This window comes from Dama dama, chromosome 6 (assembly GCF_033118175.1).
Source record: "Dama dama isolate Ldn47 chromosome 6, ASM3311817v1, whole genome shotgun sequence".
Taxonomy (NCBI): domain Eukaryota; kingdom Metazoa; phylum Chordata; class Mammalia; order Artiodactyla; family Cervidae; genus Dama; species Dama dama.
In genome coordinates, this window is record NC_083686.1 from 34120747 (window position 1) to 34141465 (window position 20719).

Sequence of the window (20719 nt, forward strand, 5' to 3'; positions counted from 1 at the left end):
TTTTAGTGATGTGACATTCAATAGTTTAGGAAAGAGGCATGAAAACAGCTCACATGTATTTAAATATTTGTAAACTATAAATTATATATTAATTTTGTTATTCAGTGGTGCAAATTAAGGTATATTAAATCTATTATTCTTATATATTTGTATACATTATATTTACTTGTATTTATATTATAGAATTTATATATTTGTATACACTTATATATCTTAATATACACTAATTTTGTAACTGACAAGCTTAGTTTAGAATTACATTGTTTCTAAAGTATTTTTAACAGACTATATTGGAGTTGCCTACATTTAATAATTAAATTTTCTGATACTAGGTTTCCATTTTGTAAAAATTTATGATCCATTTCTTCCATAAAATTGGAAGAGACTGAAATAAGAACTTGTTATCCAGACACCATAATAAATATAAACAAGAATGAATTTCGATGACCAATGATATTTTGCTTTTATTTAAATCTTTCAATAGTTTTTATCATGGGTTCTATCTTTGAGCTTTACTAAAAAAAGACTTCCTTTCCCTAAGTTTATATTTACAAACATATTTTTCTTATTTATTATATGGTTTTTACACGGAATTTTAAAAATACCTGTGAAATATATTTTGTTACCATAAATGAAAGTAGAATTTAGGGATGCTAATTTCATTTTTAATTTATCGAAATATTCTTTCTTCCTAATTTGTAACAATCCTTTTTGGGATGTGTGCATATTTATTTGTATATGTAATTATGTGTATATAATCTCTGCTGGATTTTTTTATTGTCTTCCATTTAACTTTCTGGCTATTCTTTCACCAGTACCATGATATTTAATTACTGTAATTGTTCACTGTGTTTTGATATTTGATATTGCTTATTCCTGTGCATTGTCTTCAATTTAAAACCCTGGGGTTTCTTTAGTGTTGGTAATGGGAAAGCATTAATTGATCTTTCAGGTTGGAGTCTTCTGTAGATATACAGTGATGGCTATTCTGAAACATAATGGCTTCCCTGGTCACTCGGTGGTAAAGAATCTTCTTGCCAATGCAGGAGATGTTGGTTTAAGCCTTGTGTGGGAAATAGCCCCTGCAGATGAAAATGGCAATCCATTCCAGTATTCTTGTCTAGGAAATCCCATGGCAGACAACAGTCCATGGGTTCGCAAATAGTCAGACACAATTTGATTATCAACTAAAAAACAACAACAGTGAATCCTAAACCATATGGTTGTTTAGGGCAGAAGTGGTACTGATAACTGCTGCATAAAGCTAAAGTTAAGAATAGAATTTTTGAGACAAACAAGAAATTAGCATAGGAGCACTTTGTACTAAGTCACTTCAGTTGTGTCTGACTCTTCGTGACCCTATGGACCATAGCCCACCAGGCTCCTCTGTCCACAGGATGCTCCAGACATGAATACTGGAGAGGGTCGCCATGCCCTTCTCCAGGGAATCTTCCCAACCCAGGGATCGAACCCACATCTGTCATGTCTCCTGCATTGGCAGGTGGGTTGTTTACCACTAGAGCCACTTGAGAAACCAATTTGGATAATAAATGCATACAAAGTTGCTTAACTTCACCAAGAGCGAGAAATACTGATATCAGCATCAGGATGATAGAGGACTAAGTAAATGTGGATCAAGATTGCATCAAGAATACATCTACAAGGGGAATAATTCTCACAGAGTATCATCTGAACACTAGCAGAGGGCCCTGACATCTACAAGGATAAGAAAGATCACTGTGTAAGATAACCAGGAAGGATGAAAGAAAGAAGGGGAATAGAAGAGAAGAGGAAACAGGACAGGAATAGCATCCCTATGTGGGAAGCTAAAGGATAGGAGAGATTCCCACATCCAGGGAAGACCCTTCACCAGCAAGGAGATTGGTTGGGACAGAAGGGGAGCTTTGGGGTCTATCAGAAGGTGCGGCAATTGGTCTTTGGCGGGCAGGATAGCGCAAGACCCACCCAGATGGTCCATACCACAACTCTGGGCACCCCAGTCTGAGGTGGGTGTCTCTGGTGCGGACAGATTCAGGATGCTGATACATAGGGTTTGGAGATTAAACCTGGGGAGAGGACTGCTATTGGCTGCAAGGAGACAGCTTGAGGAAGTGGACAGGAGTGAGGAAATCTATAACTGGGAATACTTGTGGAGGAAACCAGACTGCCATAAAAACAACATGCCATGGTTAAATGCCAAGAAAGGGGAAGCAGCCATTGCACCCTCTCTCCCCACATGCCAGCCCTGTCTCCCAGAGCAACAGGGAGGGCCCCTGCCGGGGCTGGCTCTCTCATGCCCATGGCCAGGTGCCAGTAGGAGGGGCCTCCCTTGGGCCAGCTTTCTTGTACCCATGCTCACTGGCTCCCCCGTGTGCCCATCACTGCTAGGGCTCCCTTGACTCCAGCCAACAGTGCTGCCTCTTTGCCCATTCTCACCAAGGCAGACCTGTGTACTCCAGGGTGGCCTTGGGAGCTGACACCTGGGGGTAGGCTCACATGGAGAAACGAGACTTAAACCACAGCTGAGCTCCAGGTACAGTACAACTAAGGAAAAAAAGTCAAAACCTCCTCACAGCTGTGTAAACCACGAATTGACACCCCTATTACCAGCCTCGTAAACTCAGTTCCTACAGAACATCTGAATGGAGAAGTGCTCCTGCAGTCAAGATGGACCTAGCGTTAGCAGCTGTGGCCTTTGTGGACACATACATGCGGGAGCTGGGCCAGGCTAGAGTCGGAGCTTTCCCCTTAGTACCTACAGGGGGACCAGATCTATGATTACTGCAATCCTAGGGCCTGACTTCAGTGAATCTGTGCTGGTGGCCTGGTGAAAACAATGTCTGAGAGATACCAGGGCCAATTGCTAGCATACCCACAGTTACAGTAGGACCAAGAACAGTGCCAGCAACAGTAAATATGAGAGCTTGTGCAACGAGTGAAAGGTGACACAGCAGAGCACACCCGTAGCTGAGCAGCTTCAGAGGAGGAATATTCAGTGGTCCCCTCCCAGTGGCAGTATTCCAACTCCACTTACCTTGCACCAAAGATCAGAAACACAGCTAAGAAACAGATTTGGGGGGGGGCCTCTGCTCCATTGACTGGGAAGCAGACCCCAACTCTGACAGAGCAGTGACACCTGCAAAGTAACAGGGAGTCCCTGGAAGCTCTGGTCACCACAACATCAGTCACACCTCCTATAAAGCAAATAATGGTGAACATCACAAAGGAAAGAGGTGGTAGACATCTATACTGAAACCAACCGTTAGACCACAAAACATTAAACCCACACAAGTTACAAAGGGACATTATCACATGAAACAGTGCTCCAAGACAGTCTGAGGGTCTGGCATCAGGCAGAATGACTCTGAGAGCACTTGGCCTTGAAGGCAGCCAGGACCTGAGTGCCAGAGCACCACAGAACTAGGGGAAACAGAGACTCCACTCTTGGAAGGTGCACACAATATCTCATGTGCATAGGAAGCCAGTATAAAACAGAACCTCCATAGGAACCCGAGCTACACCTACATAGGAGTCATAGAGGGTCCTCTGGGCAAGTGAAGGTTGACTGTCACTCACTGTGAGGGCAAGGGCACTGGTAGCAGAAGCCCCAGGGAATACTGATCAGAGTGAGATCTCCTGGAGGTTCACACTTTGGTAGCAAGAACCAGCACCACCCAATACGCTGCAGGCTCCAGATTTGGAAAGCCTCAGACCAAATAAACCCCAAGATAGGAACACAACCCCACCCATCAGAAAACAATGTGCCTTAAATTGTACTGAGCTCATAGCCACCTCAAAACATACCCTTTGACATGGCTTGCCCGTCAGAGAGATGAGACCTAGCTTCATCCAAGAGAGAGCAGGCAACACTCCCTCCCACTAGGAAGCCTACACAAGACCCCCTATCAACTTCACCCACTGAGGGATAGATACTAGAAGCAAGAGGAACAATGATCTTGCAGCCTGTAAAAGGCCACTATAAACATAGAAAGTTAGACAAACTGAGATGACAGAGAAATATGTTGCAAATGAAGAAACAAGATAAAAATCCCACAGGAACAACTAAATAAAGAGGGGATAGTCATTCTACCTGAAAATAAAAAATCAGAGTAAAGATGATCCAAAATCTCAACAACCAATAAAGAGAGAGAGAGAGAGAGAGAGAGAGAGGAGGGACAGATTGAGAAGATACAGAAATGTTTAACAACGAGCTACAAGATTTAAAGAACAAAGATGAACAATACAATAACTGAAATGAAAAATACAGTGGAAGAAATTGATAGGAGAATAACTGAGACAGAACAACAAATAAGTGATCTGGAAGACAGAGTGGTAGAAATCCCTGTCACAGAAGAAAAAAGAATGAAAAAAAAAAAAAAATGAGGATAGTCCCAGAGACCTCTTGGAAGAAAAAAGAAAAGTCTCTCAGTTGTGTCTGACTCTTTGCAATCTGACATATTATACAGTCCATGGAATTCTCCAGTCCAGAATACTGGAGTGGGTAGCCTTTCCCTTCTCCAGGGGATCTTCCCAACCCAAGGATTGAACCCAGGTCTCCTGCATTGCAGGCAGATTCTTTACCAGTTGAGCCACCAGGGAAGCCCAGAGATCTCTTGGACAATATTAAATATACCAACATCCACATTATAGAAGTTCTCAGAAGGAAAAGAGAAAGAGAAAGGGACTCAGAAAATAATGGAAGTGGAAGAGTGGAAGATTTTCTAGCAAAAACTACACCAACATGAGAAAGGAAACCAGTCCAGAAAGTGCAGAGAATCCCATTCAGGATGAACCCAAGGAGGAACACAGAGACACACATATTAATCAAATTGATAAAAATTAAGCATGAAAAAATACTAAAAGCAATAAGGGAAAAGCAGCAAATAACACATAAGGGAATCCCCATAAGGCTATCAATTTATTTATCAGCAGAAACTCTGTAGACCAGAGGGAGTGGCACAACATATTTCAAGTGATGAAAGGCAAAAACTTCCACAGAAGAATACTTTACCGAGCAAGGTTCTAATGCATATTTGATGGAGAAATTAAAAGTTATAAACCTAAGAAAAAGCTAAGACAATTCAGTACCCCCAAAATAGCCTTACAACAAATGCTAAAGAAACTTCTCTGAGTGGATAAAAGACCCACCACTTAAAACAAATTTGTACATATACAGACTGCTAAATCAAAACCTCATGGAAGCAACAAACTCAAAAACTATGAGAGATACATAAAAACAAAGAAAAAATCAACCCAAGAACAATACTAAAGGTGGTCATCAGACTGCAAGGGAAAAGAACAAAAGAGGAAGGGAAGAAAAAAGACCTACAAAAGTAAACCCAAAACAATTAAGAGCATGGCAATAGGAACATACATATAGATAATTACCTTAAATTTAAATGGATTGAATGTTCCTACCAAGAGACACAGACTGGCTGAATGGATACAAAAACCAGATTATATATATATCCTGTCTGTGACAGAACCATTTCAGACCTAGGGAAACATACAGACTGAAAGTGAAGGGATTAAAAAAAAGATGTCCCATGCAAATTGAAATCAAAAGAAAGCTGGCTCAGGGATCTCATATCAGACAAAATCAACTTTAAAACAAAGATTCTTGTTTTAAGGGACAAGGAAGAACATACATAATGATAAAGAAGTCAATCAAGAAAGAAGATATAACAATTGTAAACATATATGCAACCAACATAGGAGCACTTTAATATATAAGGCAGATGCTAACAGTCATAAAAGGGGAAATCAACAGTAACACAATAATAGTGGGGGAATTTAATACCCACTTTCATCAATAGACAGAAAAATAAGGAACACAAATCACAGATGACTTATTAGACTAGGTAGATTTATTCAATGTCTATAAGACATGCTATCTGAAAACAGTAGAATACACTTTCCTCAAAGATGCACATGGAACATTCTCCAGGAGACATCACATCTTGGGTCATGAATCAAGCCTTGGTAAATTAAGAAAATTGAAATCATGAAATTAGAAATCAACAAGAAAAAAAAAAAACAGCAAAATCTAAGCATGTGGAGGGTAAACAATACATTATAAAACAACTAATGGATCAGTGAAGAAATATAAATATTTAAATAAAAATACAAAAGGAAATATAAAAGAAAATAAGAAACAAAAGGAAATAAGAAAAATACAAATGTGGAAACTCAGCAGTGACCACAGGACTGGAAAAGATCAGTTCTCATTCCAATCCCAAAGAAAGGCAATAACGAAGAATGTTCAGACTACCACACAATTGCACACATCTCACATGCTAGCAAAGTAATGCTCAAAATTCTCCAAGCCATGCTTCAACAAACGTGAACCGTGAACTTCCAGATGTTCAACCTGGATTTAGAAAAGGCAGAAGAACCAGAGATCAAATTGCCAACATTGGTTGGATCATTGAAAAGGCAATAGAGTTCCAGGAAACTCTATTTCTTCTATATTGACTATGCCAAAGCCTTTGACTGTGTGGATCACTACAAACTGTGGAAAATTCTTCAAGAGATGGGTATACCAGACCACTTCACCAGCCTCCTGAGAAATCTGTGTGCAGGTCAAGTAGCAACAGTTACAACCGGACATGGAACAACAGACTGCTTCCAAATTGGAAAAGGCATACCTCAAGGCTGTATATTGTCACCCTACTAATTTCACTTATATACAGAGTACATCATGAGAAATGCCAGACTGGATGAAGCACATTTTGGAATCAAGATTTCTGGGAGAAATATCAATTAACCTCAGATATGCAGATGACATCATCCTTATGGCAGAAAGTGAAGAGGAAGAGCCTCTTGATGAAAGTGAAAGAAGAGAGTAAAAGAGTTGACTTAAAACTCAACATTCAAAAAACCAAGATAGTGGCATCTGGTCCTATCACTTCCTGGCAAATAGATGGGGAAACAATGGGAACCATGACAGACTTTATTATTTTGGGCTCTAAAATCACTGCAGATGGTTACTGCAGCCATGAAATTAAAAGACACTTGCTCTTTGGAAGGAAAGCTATAGGCAACCTAGAAAGCATATTAAAAAGCAGAGACATTAATTTGCCAACAAAGATCCATCTAGTCAAAGTTATGGCTTTTCCAGTGATCATGTATGGATATGACAATTGGACTCTAAAGAAAGTGGAGCACTGAAGAATTGATGCTTTTGAACTGTGGTATAGGAGAAGACTCTTAGTCTCTTGGACTGCCGGGAGATTACACCTGTCCATCCTAAAGGAAATCAGTCCTGTATAGTCATTAGAAGGACTGACGCTGAAGCTGGAACTCCAATAATTAGGCCACCTTATGTGAAGAACTGACTTATTGGAAAAGTCCTTGATGCTGGGAAAGATTGAAGGCAGGAGGAGAAGGGGATGAAAAGGATGAAATGGTTGGATGGAATCACCGACTCTATGGACATGAGTCTGAGCAAGCACTGTGAGTTGGTGATGAACAGAGAAGCCCGGTGTGCTACAGTCCATGGGGTGGCAAAGAGTTGGACACAACTGAACTGAATGAGGAAAAAAAAAATACCTAGACACAAATGAAAATGAAAACGCAACAATATAAAATCTTTGGGACATAGAAAAAGTAGTTTTAATAAGGAAGTTTATAACCATACAAACTCACCTCAGGAAACAAAAATCTCAAAAGAAAAACCTAACCTTACACCTAAAGCAATCAGAGGTGGAACAAAATCATAAGAATCAGAGGAGAAATAATTGAGATGAATAAAACAATATGAAGGCCAATGAAACTAAAAAGCTGATCTATGAGAAGTTTAACAAAATTGATAAACCTTTAGCTAAATTCACCAAGTAAAATAAAAAGGCGGGGGATAACTCAAATCAATAAAAGTAGAAATGGAAAAGAATCTACGAATGACACCACAGAAATGCAAAGTATCATAAGAGACTACTATTAGCAACTATTTGCCAATAAAATGAACAACCTAGAAGAAATGGACAAATTCCTAGAAAGGTACAGTCTTTCAATACTGAAACAGGAAGAAATCACAATTAGGGAAATTGAAACTGTTTTAAAAAGAAAAAGAAAAAAAACTCCCAACAAACAAAAGTCCAGGTGAATTCTATCAAACATTTAGAGAAGAGTTAATACCTATCATTCTCCAACTATTTCAAAAAGTTACAGAGGAAGGGACACTTCAAAGCTCATTCTACAACATACATACATAAATCAATATGATATACCAAGTTAACACACTGAAGAATAAAAACCATATGATCACCCCAATAGATGCAGAATTTTTTTTTATAAAATTCAACACCTATTTATGATTAAAAAAAAAAAAAAAAAAAACTTTCCAGAGAGTGGACATAGAGCAAATACAATGACAAACCCTCAGAAAACATCATTCTCAATGGTAAAATACTAAAAGCATTTTTTCTAAGATCAAGAATTAGACAAGGATGTTTACTCTCCCCACTTATATTCAACATAGTTTTGGACATCTTGCAATCAGAGCAGAAAAGGAAATAAAATAATCAAATTGGAATAGTCACTATAGAAAACAATATAGATGTTCCTTAAAAACCTAAAAATAGAACTGCCATATGATCCAGCAATCCCACTTCTTGGCATATGGCCAGAGAAAACTATAGTTTGAAAGGATACATGTACCCTAATGTTCATTGCAGCACTATTTATAATAGCCAGGACACGGAAGCAACATAGACACCTATCAATAGAGGGATGGATAAAGAAGATTTGGTACATACATACAATGGAATGTTATTCAGCCATTAAAAATGACAGAATAATACCATTTGCAGCAACATGGATAGACCCTGAGAGCATGCAGGTGGCACAGCAGTAAAGAATACACCTGCCAATGCAGGAGACATAAGAAATGTGGGTTCAGAACCTGGGTCTGGAAGATCCCTGAGAGTAGGCAATAACAACCAACTCCAATATTCCTGCCTAGAAAATTCCATGTACAGAGGAACCCTGGGGCTACAGCTCATGGAATTGCAAACAGCCAGATGAGACTGAGCACTCACACACACGGATGGGCTTTGAGATTGTCATACTGAATGAAGTAGTCAGAAAGAGAACAAAAAATGCCATATATCACTTACATCTAGAATCTTAAAAAATGTTATCAACGAGCCTATATACAAAACAGAAATTGATTTCTAGACATATAAAACAATTTTATAGCTATGAAGGCAAAAAAGTAAGGAAAGATAAATTGGGGATTGGGGTTGACATAAACACACTACTATATACAAAATAGAGAACTGATAAGAACCTACTGTATAGCTTGGGATCCCTACTCAATACTCTGTAATGAATTATATGGAAATAGAACATTTTTTAAAAGTATATATATGTACAAGTATAACTAACCCATTTTGCTGTATGGCAGAAACTAGCATTGTAAATCAGCTATACTCCAAAAACAAAAATTGAAAATAAAAAGACAATAATGAGGTATTGTTTTTAACCAATCAGATTGACACAATTTCAAATGGATGGTAATATAATTAACATGCAAGAGTATATCTTTTACATCAAAAGCAAATTTAAGTCACCAACTTGCTAACTTAATATAGTTAACCAAACATTATAAGAAATGACCCTTGAGTCTGGATGTAGGTTACAAAATAACTAGACAGTTATATGTTAACACAGAAATTGTAATTGAGACAGAAAAAGAACAAGGAAACACACAAAAACACCTGTAAATTTAAGCCTGCAAACACCAAGAAGAAATTTAACGCCAAGAAAGTTAACATAATCCATAATCAGAATAGAAATTCATTCCATATGAAAATCATTTAACAGCTCTAACAAAGATTTTAAAATAAGATATTAAAAATATTTGGTAGATTTATCAGTAATATAGAATAGCTATCTTTTAAAAGAACATATTATGAAACAAAAATAAAAAATGAAAAAATCTATAAAATTGAAATGCATAAATTTAAAAAGTAAATACTAAAATAAAAATACGTACATAGGAAAGCAATGGGATAAAAATAAGCTGGAAGTCAGAAAACGGACCACACCTGATCAGAAGAGAAAAGACAATGTGGTAAAAACAAGAAGCAATATTTGAAACATCAAGGATAAATCAAGAATTCCCAATGATAATCTAATATCAGTTCTTGATGAAGCAAACAGAGAGAATTACTGTGAATCACATTTATAGAAATCATTGCTAAGAAATTTTAAAAATTTGGAAAAAACAAGAGAACTCAGATGCAAAGTACTCTCCAAGTATGGGCTACGTTAAAAATAAATCCACATGCAGACATATCAGTGAAATTTTAAAATATCAAAGAAAGCATCTTAAACTACCAGAGGATAAAAGAAATTTTACAAGTGAATAGTTTACTGTCAGTCTTCATCAAGGAAAATAGCAGGATGGAAATAAAAATGTATTACCAATAACATGTTAAATAAATGACTCAACCTAAAATTTAATATCTAGCTATGCTTTCATTTTGGGGCTTCCCTGGTGGCTTAGTGTAAAGTGTATAAAGTGTCTGCCTGCAATGCAGGAGACTCGGGTTCGATCCCTGGGTCAGGAAGATCCCCTGGAGAAAGAAATGGCAACCCACTCCAGTACTCTTGCCTGGAAAATCCCATGGACAGAGGAGCTTTCATTACAACTGAGCATACAAGAGATAGGTCTTTGTGTGTACAGTAATGAGTATATAGTGTAATGCCCTCAATATTAATAATAATAATAAACTACTAAAGAGTAGTCAACAGTTAGAACTGGACATGGAACAACAGCCTGGTTCCAAATAGGATAAGAAGTACATCAAGGCTGTATATTGTCACCCTGCTTATGTAACTTATATGCAGAGTACATCATGAGAAACGCTGGGCTGTAAGAAGCACAAGCTGGAATCAAGATTGCCAGGAGAAATATCAATAACCTCAGATATGCAGATGACACCACCCTTATGGAAGAAAGCGAAGACAAACTAAACAGCTTCTTGATGAAAGTGAAAGAGGAGAGTGAAAAAGTTGGCTTGAAGGTCAACATTCAAAAAACTAAGGTCATGGAATCCAGTCCCATCACTTCATGGCAAATAGATGGGGAAACAGTGGCTGACTTTATTTTTCTGGGCTCCAAAATCACTACAGATGGTGATTGCAGCCATGAAATTAAAAGACACTTACTCCTTGGAAGGAAAGTTATGACCAACCTAAGCAGCATATTAAAAAGCAGAGACATTACTTCGTCAACAAGGGTCCGTCTAGTCAAGGCTATGGTTTTTCCAGTAGTCACATATGGAAGTGAGAGTTGTACCATAAAGAAAGCTGAGCGCTGAAGAATTGATGCTTTTGAACTGTGGTGTTGGAGAAGACTCTTGAGAGTCCCTTGGACTGCAAGGAGATCCAACCAGTCCATCCTAAAGGAGATCAGTCCTGGGTTTTCACTGGAAGGACTGATGTTGAAGCTGAAATTCCAATACTTTGGCCACCTGATGTGAAGAGCTGAATCATTCAAAAAGACCTTGATACTGGGAAACATTGAGGGCAGGAGGAGAAGGGACTAGAGGACTAGACGGTTGGATAGCATCACCGACTCAATGGACTTGAGACCATTGGGTAAACTCCGGGAGTTGGTGATGGACAGGGAGGCCTGGTGTGCTGCATTCTGTGGGGTCACAAGAACCAAACACGACTGAGAGACTGAACTGAACTGAATTGATGAGGTTCTTCATTGGCTCCTGGGCATTGCTCTTTCTATGAAATATGTACTTTTTGGGGGAAAAAAAAAAATTGTACCTTTCTTTTGTGCATTTTTGTCCTCTTTTATATTTCATTTTAAATTGCTCTTCATTGAGCTGAATTTTCTTCTGTATCAATTAGTATGAATAAAACAAAAATTAGCACCAAAGTAAATAACTTTAGGCTACTGACTCATTCTTTTATTTAAAAATCTGAACAAATTTTAAGATCAGGACAGACATAATTGTCTTTGTAATCTAGGAATAATGCTCACTACTCAATCTGCTCACCACTTTGCTCTACGTTACCTCACAAAAGCAATGCAGCAGAGATTCTGCTAACGTCAATTCACTTCTTCATGCCCCTGGCTAGTCATATGCCTATACCAGAATCTAATGCATACATATGCCTTACTATAATAGCTGTGTGTAGATTAGTGAGGTTTTAACTGCAAAATAGTTGAACTTCCTTAGTAACATTACAGTAAAGCAATCAAATGATATAAACACTTCAGGTTAATGGTAAAGCTGGGGAACTTACTGAACAAGGAAATGTCTAAGAATACGACTTACAAACAACACAATATTCTACAAGTGTTTTAATTTCTCCTGTTTCCTCTTTGTCAGCTTGTCTCTAAAATTAGTCACCTCCTTCCTAACTAAAAGATTTCTAAGAGCTTTAGTATTAGGAAAAGATTACTACGATAGTCCATAAAGTTGGGCTTCATTTCTAAGTGGCTTTAAAATGGTTGGCTTTATGTTGCCATTTGGATGGTATTCAGAAAGCCTTCCCTTAAGTATATTCAAAATTCAGAGGGCTTCATCATTTGAAATGTTACTGTTCAGGGCTTATGGTTTTCATATTATTAAAAATAAAACCCACTGAATGTAGGTAAAAGCAATATGAGCATGAAGATCACAGAAAGAATTCAATAGAAAGATTATCTAACATAGGATTTAGGATCATAAATTTACACTTAAGGCTTTAGTGAAATGTCCTTTTTTTAATCAACTGCTTTCTTTCTTATTTAGATGTCATCATTCTTGCCTCTGCATATAAAATTCCATATTACCATTTCTAATATGATTTCCAAATGTTTGGCAATTTCTGGGAACTTCAGAAACTTTATCCTCATAAATTTAAAATTAATTTACATATTATCAAATCAACTTATTATTTCAATGTTTTATACCACCACTTGTAAATAAAGGGCAAAATATATCTCAACATAAAAGAGTCACAAGACACAGTATAATGCTACCTAGATGTACAACACTGGAACTCAACAGGAGCCAATCTCAGCTCATCAGCCTTGCCATGAGTGCCATGCTTCACTTTGTTTTATGAGCACAAAGAGCCAGATGCTATAAAAGTGCTGTGAGGGATTACCTACTAGGGATCCATGCAGACTATGCCAGGAGCAACACAGAGGTCTTTTCATACTATTACCCTTATAATAAGAATTCTGCACAGCAGACCTTGGAAATAGAGAAAGTACTTTTTATAATATATCCTAAGGAAACATTTGCCCCAAATGCTAATATTCATTCTACCACACCATTCCCTAGAAGTCTCATTCATCATTGCCACACATGTTTGTAATAATAGCAGTTTTGCTGGTCAATGTTCCCAGCACCAATAGCACAAAACTCTATGTTGGCGAAGTAGGTAGCAACTGCCTATGTGTGGGGGTGATTCATTGCTGGCAGTTTACTTCATTGGTGGATAGGACCAATGGCCAAGAATCCTAGCTTGCAAGTTCTTTCACTTCATTTGGAAACATTTATTTCATTTTAAAAGTCCCTCTGGTATGCAGGAAAAGGAAAAAAAAAAAAAAAAACATAGTGAGTTTTAAAATAAAAACATAGTGTACTCTGCCACTTCCTTTGAGCAACTAATTCTATATTTTGCAACCTTTTTTCTTCATTTTCTCCAGAGTTGAAGCTGAGCTGCCCAGCTGATAGGAGTTTGCCATTACACATAAACAAACACTGAACTTCATCTCTGGAAACCAAATAAGTACATACCCATATATCTGGCTTAGAATTAAGGTGTCACTTAAACATCTTGTGGTGAACACTAAGATTTTTCTGTGCCCTTGCTACTGCTACACAATGAAACAAAAAACAACCTCCCTCTCATTTTTTGATTTTATACTTTATACTTGACTCTATTAGGCTATAATTTTGTGTTAATTTGAACTACTTTTTACATTTAAAAATACTTTAACTGTGATCAAGTAGTTTTCACTAAAATATACCTTTTAAATTATGTTCATTTCCTTTGATTCTTACTATCCTAAACAATTTACCATAACAACACAAGCTGACATCAAAATCTACTTCTGAACTCATTTTTAAAAAATGAACAATAATAGGTCCTAAACAATAGAATTGTAAGAATTTAAAGGTTTTACCAAAAGAGTTATTTAGATGAGAAAATTATAGCTTCATATTAGCACATCTGCACCTTGAAAATCAAATGCATGAGTGCATTATAATGTCAATGAATTATGCAAAATACTAATTAAAAAGTCAAATTTACTAATCATCTTTCAGGGTCATAACTGGGATTGAATTTGAGTAAGGACAAACAATTCCATGAAATGCATTTTCATCATATAGTTTTTCAACTGTTTTAAGCTGTTTAGAAATGCACATCAGAAAAACAATCCTTGTTTTTAGATAGATGTTAATTGATTTTGTTGTGTTCAACCTATCAGAAATTATTGATTACTCTTATAAGTGATGACTACATACTGCAGCTGTGAATTTCAGAAAATGGTGTGTTATAAAATACATAATTATAATAAATGTAGGCTTTGTGTTTTAAATTAAAAGCTGATTAAGCAGTGGAAATTTCTCATACAATTTTCTACATCTAAAATTTACCTTTCAAGCATAAAACATGTGAATGAAATGTGTTTATATATTTTCTATAATATTTTCAATTCTTAGCCCTTGTAAAAATATTTTTAAAAAAATTCATTATTTTTATCTCTAAACACTGCTTGGAGCATCTGCTTATTTTACAACATGATGCTATAGTTTCTGAGATAAATAATTATATTCATGGCAGATAGATACTGGTGAGATAGGTGGATCAGCTAGACCAAAAAAAAAAAAAAAAAAAGTTTTTCATAACTGCATTTTGAACATGATGTATGCTTCTTTAATGTTTCTTCCAAACTTTAATTCAATATTTACTGCTAATTATTTTGCCTCTTCATATTCCTCAATCATACCATTATGTTTGTCAAACAAATGCTATAAAAACATAGGAAAAATAGAGTGTTTCTACCCTTCTGTTTCTGTCTACACAAACATCCATACTTTCCAAGGTCCAGATGAGATTCTATATCCTATGAAATGAATAGAGATGAAGAAGTTGGCCAAAAAACAATCTCACTGTGTCTTCCATTGGACAAAGTGAATAAAATCAAAATAAAATAAAGACAGTCTGAAAATAATTTATCCAAAATGCTGAGCCAATGAACTTATGAGAAAATTTGAGTATGTATGTTGAATTAAATTTAGGTCAACAGATTTATTAAGTCCAAATTGGTTGTAGAACCTTGATGATCCTCATTAACTATCTGAAATTTACTATTAATTTTGAGATGCCTTTGGCAGTCAGTGCAAGTGTCTAGTGAAGTCCCACTTTCAGAATTCATTTGGCAATGCCTCTTTTGATTATTAAATTTATGTGCTTATTACCTGCCATTCTACAATGTTTAATGTTCCAAGACAGGTTTTTGTAGAGTTTCAAAACCTCTGTGTTGCAAGGACAAGGTAGATTTTTGTCAGACATTTTAATGCCACCGCTGGTCACTCAGGCTATAATTGGCCCTAATTAGCTCTCTCATCCAGCTGTAACATTCTTTACCTGCAGCCGAGAGGTACTCAGGAGAGTGGAAAAACTTCCCCTATAGAGGATTTGAAAACATCAGCTAAATCCGTGCCAATATGATCATTATAAATGAGCTGCAAACCCATTAGCTCTGATAGGAAATGGGTTGTAAGAAGTGAAATTTGATCCAAACTAGCCCCACAATAACAGTAATCAATGTCCAATGAAAACACTTCCACTATGTGAACTAAAGGCTGTATTTAAAACAGCAGAACTGCACCGGCTGGGTGAAAGTTCAGCTTTCTGTTTATTCAGCTTACTTTCCACTTTACATATAGACTTAGAGTTTTTGAGTTTCATGAATAAAATACTCTTTCATAAATTCAGAACTTTCAGGTTTATTCTAAAACCTAGGATGATAATGGAATGATCTCACTACTGTATAATTTGTCCCCATGGATAAAGAAATGATATATACATATTCATTCAAAACTCTATATAAAAACCTAAGAATATTTCCTCTCTAAAATCTCCGATTTGAAAATATTTTCCTGATTTCTCAAATAGCATCAACTAGTAAAAGAGGATGATTTATATCCTGGTGAAAAGCAAAGAAGAATAAGACTATGGTTTAATTCAAAACAGAGCAAAAATGGAACAACATCTGTTATTTTTATACATGATTATTATATTATTTTTAATCACTGCAATTATAGGAACTTCTGGAGATATATATATATATATAAAGAATAATAAAATATTATCACAATAATGCTACTGTGCAGCTAAGACTGGAATTGGAATGGAGTATGGAAATCAAACTAGTGGCAAATACAGTTTATCTGCATTCACAGGTGGATAAATTATTCCATTTCCTGTTGTTTCTCCCATCTAGAAGTTCCTATCTCTTCCATATTAGAAGAGCCATGGTGGAACTAATTTTATATCACTATAAAAAAGTTCTGAAATTATGACTGCTTCAATCCAAAAGAATATTGTATTAAAACAAAACAACATTGTTCATTTTTTGATGAAAATTGAATTCCCAGTAGGAACAAGTCTTTTTGAGTATATGCTGGAGGGTGTATAACAGCCGTATAAAAATGCTAAATCTTAACTTTTGAAAGACTTGTACTTGAGGGGCATAGAATGATCATTCAAAGAAGAGGACATCATTAAAAGGTAGATATGAGAGTTATATGATTGAGAGGAGTGAGCAATAGCTACAGGTTGTATATAAGATCACTAGAAACTTCATAAAAGAGATATATTTGCTGGTCTCAAAGGAATGTTGAGATTTAGCCCTGAATAAAAGAAGGTAAGAGATATTTCAGTTAATATTGCTATGATACTTCTTGACTAAGGAGGAATGCAAAATCAATTTTTCTGAAGCAAAAATTCATCGAGGACAGATATGAAGTGTATGCCACCATCCAATTATATATATATACATATATATATATATATATATATTTTTTTTTTTTACCAAATTTTCCATGACTCTGTGAAATTACTTTCTCTGGTAGAAAAAGAATTCATAAGAAAGTCCTAAAATATTTTAAAATCTGGTATTTTTCATATCAGGTTTATCTTGATTAGTCATTTTTGCTCTTTTATGTTCTGTTGAAATATGACCTACTTTTGCTTTATTGACTATGCCAAACAAGGCCTTTGACAGTGTGGATCACTACAAACTGTGGAAAATTCTTAAAGATATGGGAATACCAGACCACCTGACCTGTCTCCTGAAAATCTGTATGCAGGTTAAGAAGCAGCAGTTAGAACTGGACATGGAACAACTGACTGGTTCCAAATCAGGAAAAGAGTACATCAAGGCTGTATCTTTATTATTTAACTTATATGCAGAGCACATTATGAGAAATCCTGGGCTGGATGAAGCACAAGCTGGAATCAAGATTGCTGGGAGAAATATCAATAACCTCAGATATGCAGATGACACCACACTTATGGCAGAAAGTGAAGAAGAACTAAAGAGCCTTTTGATGACAGTGAAAGTGAAGTCACTTAGTCATGTCCAACTCTTTGGGACCCCATGAATTGTAGCCTACCAGGCTCCTCCATCCATGGCATTTCCCAGGTAAGAGTACTGGAGTGGGTTGCCATTTCCTCCTCTAAGTATCTTCGCAACCCAGGGATCGAACCCGGGTATCCCACATTGCAGGCAGATGCTTTACCATCTGAGCCTCCAAGTGAAAGAGGAGAGTAAAAAAGTTAGCTTAAAACTCAATATTCAGAAAACTAAGATCATGGCATCCAGTTCCATCACTTCATGGCTAATACATGGGGAAATAGTGGAAACAGTGAGATACTTTATTTTGGGGGGCTCCAAAATCACTGCAGATGGTCACTGCAGCCATGAAATTAAAAGATGCTTGCTCCTTGAAAGAAAAGCTATGACCAACCTAGACAGCATATTAAAAGGCAGAGATATTACTTTGTCAACAAAGATCTGTCTAGTCAAAACTGTGATTTTTCCAGTAGTCCTGTATGGATATGAGAGTTGGATTATAACGAAGCCTGAGTGCCCGAGAACTGATGGTTTTTGGCTGTGGTGTTGGAGAAGACTCTTGAGAGTCCTTTGGTCTGCAAGGAGATCTAACCAATCAATCCTAAAGGAAATCAGTCCTGAATATTCATTGGAAGGACTGATGGTGAAGCTGAAACTCCAATACTTTGGCGACCTGATGCAAAGAACTGACTCATTGGAAAAGACCCTGATACTGGGAAATACCGAAGGCAGGAGAAGAAGGGGACAACATAGGATGAGATGCTTGGATGGCATCACCACCATGAGGACATGAGTTTGAATAGGCTTCGGGAGTTGGTGATGGACAGGGAAGCCTGGCGTGCTGCAATCCACAGGGTCGCAAAGAGTCAGACATGACTGAGCTACTGAGCAACTGAACTGACCTGAACTATGATACATAATATATACTTATATTTATAGTCATGCATTTTTTAGTAAATTTGGAGATATTTTCATTATTTTTCAGTCTTTGACAATTGTTTTCTTTATTTGAAAAAAAAATACATTTTTAAAAGTATGATCAAATTCCAACCTTTCAGAAGTTTCATTAAAAACGACTGACCCAAATAATACTGCTTTTAATTGAATATTAATGACTATTTATGTGAGAGTAATTTAAACCAGAAGTATGGCAAAGAATTAGATAATCAGAATATGAATGTACTATGGACCCCAAAGTCTTGAATTTTTAATCAAGTTAATTGTGTAATTTATGGAACTAAGATGAATATCCCATATAGGCAAATATTTAAGTGTAAGAGAATTAGTATTCCTGAATTATCTCATTTTGATATTTAACCTAATATCTCATATAAAGAGAAATTTAGCAACTTCTAGAAGTTTGTAATTGAAAAAGTATATCATAAAATTAATGCTTTCAATAAATGGTTTACTGTTATCTGTAGCACTATGCATTATGTTATACAATGAGAAAATTCATCCATTCTTAACTATTTCCAAATGGTGTATTTTTTGTGGTGGTGGTTTAGTTACTAAGTTGTGTCTGGCCCTTGTGACCACATGAACTGTAGCCTGCCAGGTTCCTCTGTCCATGGGATTCTCCAGGGAAGAATACTGGAGTGGGTTGCCAGTTCCTTCTCCAGGGGATCTTCCCCATCCAGAAATCAAACCCGGGTCACCTGCATTGCTGGCGGATTCTTTATTGACTGAGCTACTGAGGGTATTTTTGTGGTCGATGAACATTTAAATAAAAAGCTTGAGAGACAGAAAGACCCACATTTGTGTATTTTTTAACTCTAAAAATTTTTGAGTGTTAACCTGAATTTTTAACTTCTACTTCCTCTTACTGAGTTTCTCAGTACTACCTTCTAAACTGGTAATCCCAGATAGCTCTTTATTTTGATTTTTAAGCCTTCCATGACATTGATATATCAAGATGAGTAGGCTCAGTGCCTAAATCATTCCTGCCACTGTTCTATTAACTGATTTCCCCTCATTGTGTTACCTTCCTACAATAATTCACAAAGGCCAGGGTAATGACTGGGTACAATTCTTTTGTGACACAGGTCTTATCAGCTGATATTCATATTCTTATTTTCACCAGAATGAATGCATGAAGAATTCCAATTTTAGTTCCAATATATACAGAGCATCCCCCTTATGGATCAAAGCCTTGTGATGAAGGGGTTTGCATAACTCAATGAATCTAAAGCCAAGCTGTTCAGGGCCACCCAAGACAGATGGGTCATAGTGAAGACTTCAGACAAAACGTGGTCCACTGGAGAAGGAAAAGGAAATCCACTCCAGCATTATTGCCTGGAGAATCCCATGGACACATTCAAAAGGCAAAAAGATGACACCGGAAGATGAACCCCCCAAGTTGCAAAGTGTCCTATATGCTACTGAGGAAGAGTGAAAGGCAATTACTGATAGCTCCAGAAAGAATGAAGTAGCTGGGCCAAACCAGAAAAGACACTCAGCTATGGATGTGTCTGGGCAAATAAAGAACAAGTAAATTCTTTACAGTTTAAATAATGCTGTAAAAAAACAAACTGCATAGGAAACTGGAATGTTAGGTCCATGAATGAAGGTAAAGTGGACATTGTCAAGCAGGAGATGGCAATATTGAACACTGACATCTTAGAAATCAGTGAACTAAAATGGACGGGAATGGACGAATTTAATTCAGATGCCCGTTACATATACTGTGGGCAAGAATCCCTTAGAATAAATGATTTAGCCCTCATAGTCAACAAAAGAGTCTGAAATGCAGTGCTTGGGTGCAGTCTCGGAAATGACAATATGATCTCAGCTTGTTTCCAAGGCAAACCATTCAACATCAGAGTAATCCAAGTCTATGCCCCAATCACTGATGCCAAAGAATCTGAAGCTGACTAGTTCTTTGAAGACCTACAACACCTTCTATAACTAACATGTAAAAAAAAAAAAGATGTCATTTTCATCATAGGGGATTGGAATGAAAAAGTAGAAAATCAAGAGATACCAGGAGTAACAGGAAAAATTGGCCTTGGAATACAAAATGAAGCAGTGCAAAGGCTAATGGAGTTTGTCAAGAGAACGCATTGGTCATAGCAAACACCCTTAGCAACAACCCAAGAGATGATGCTACTC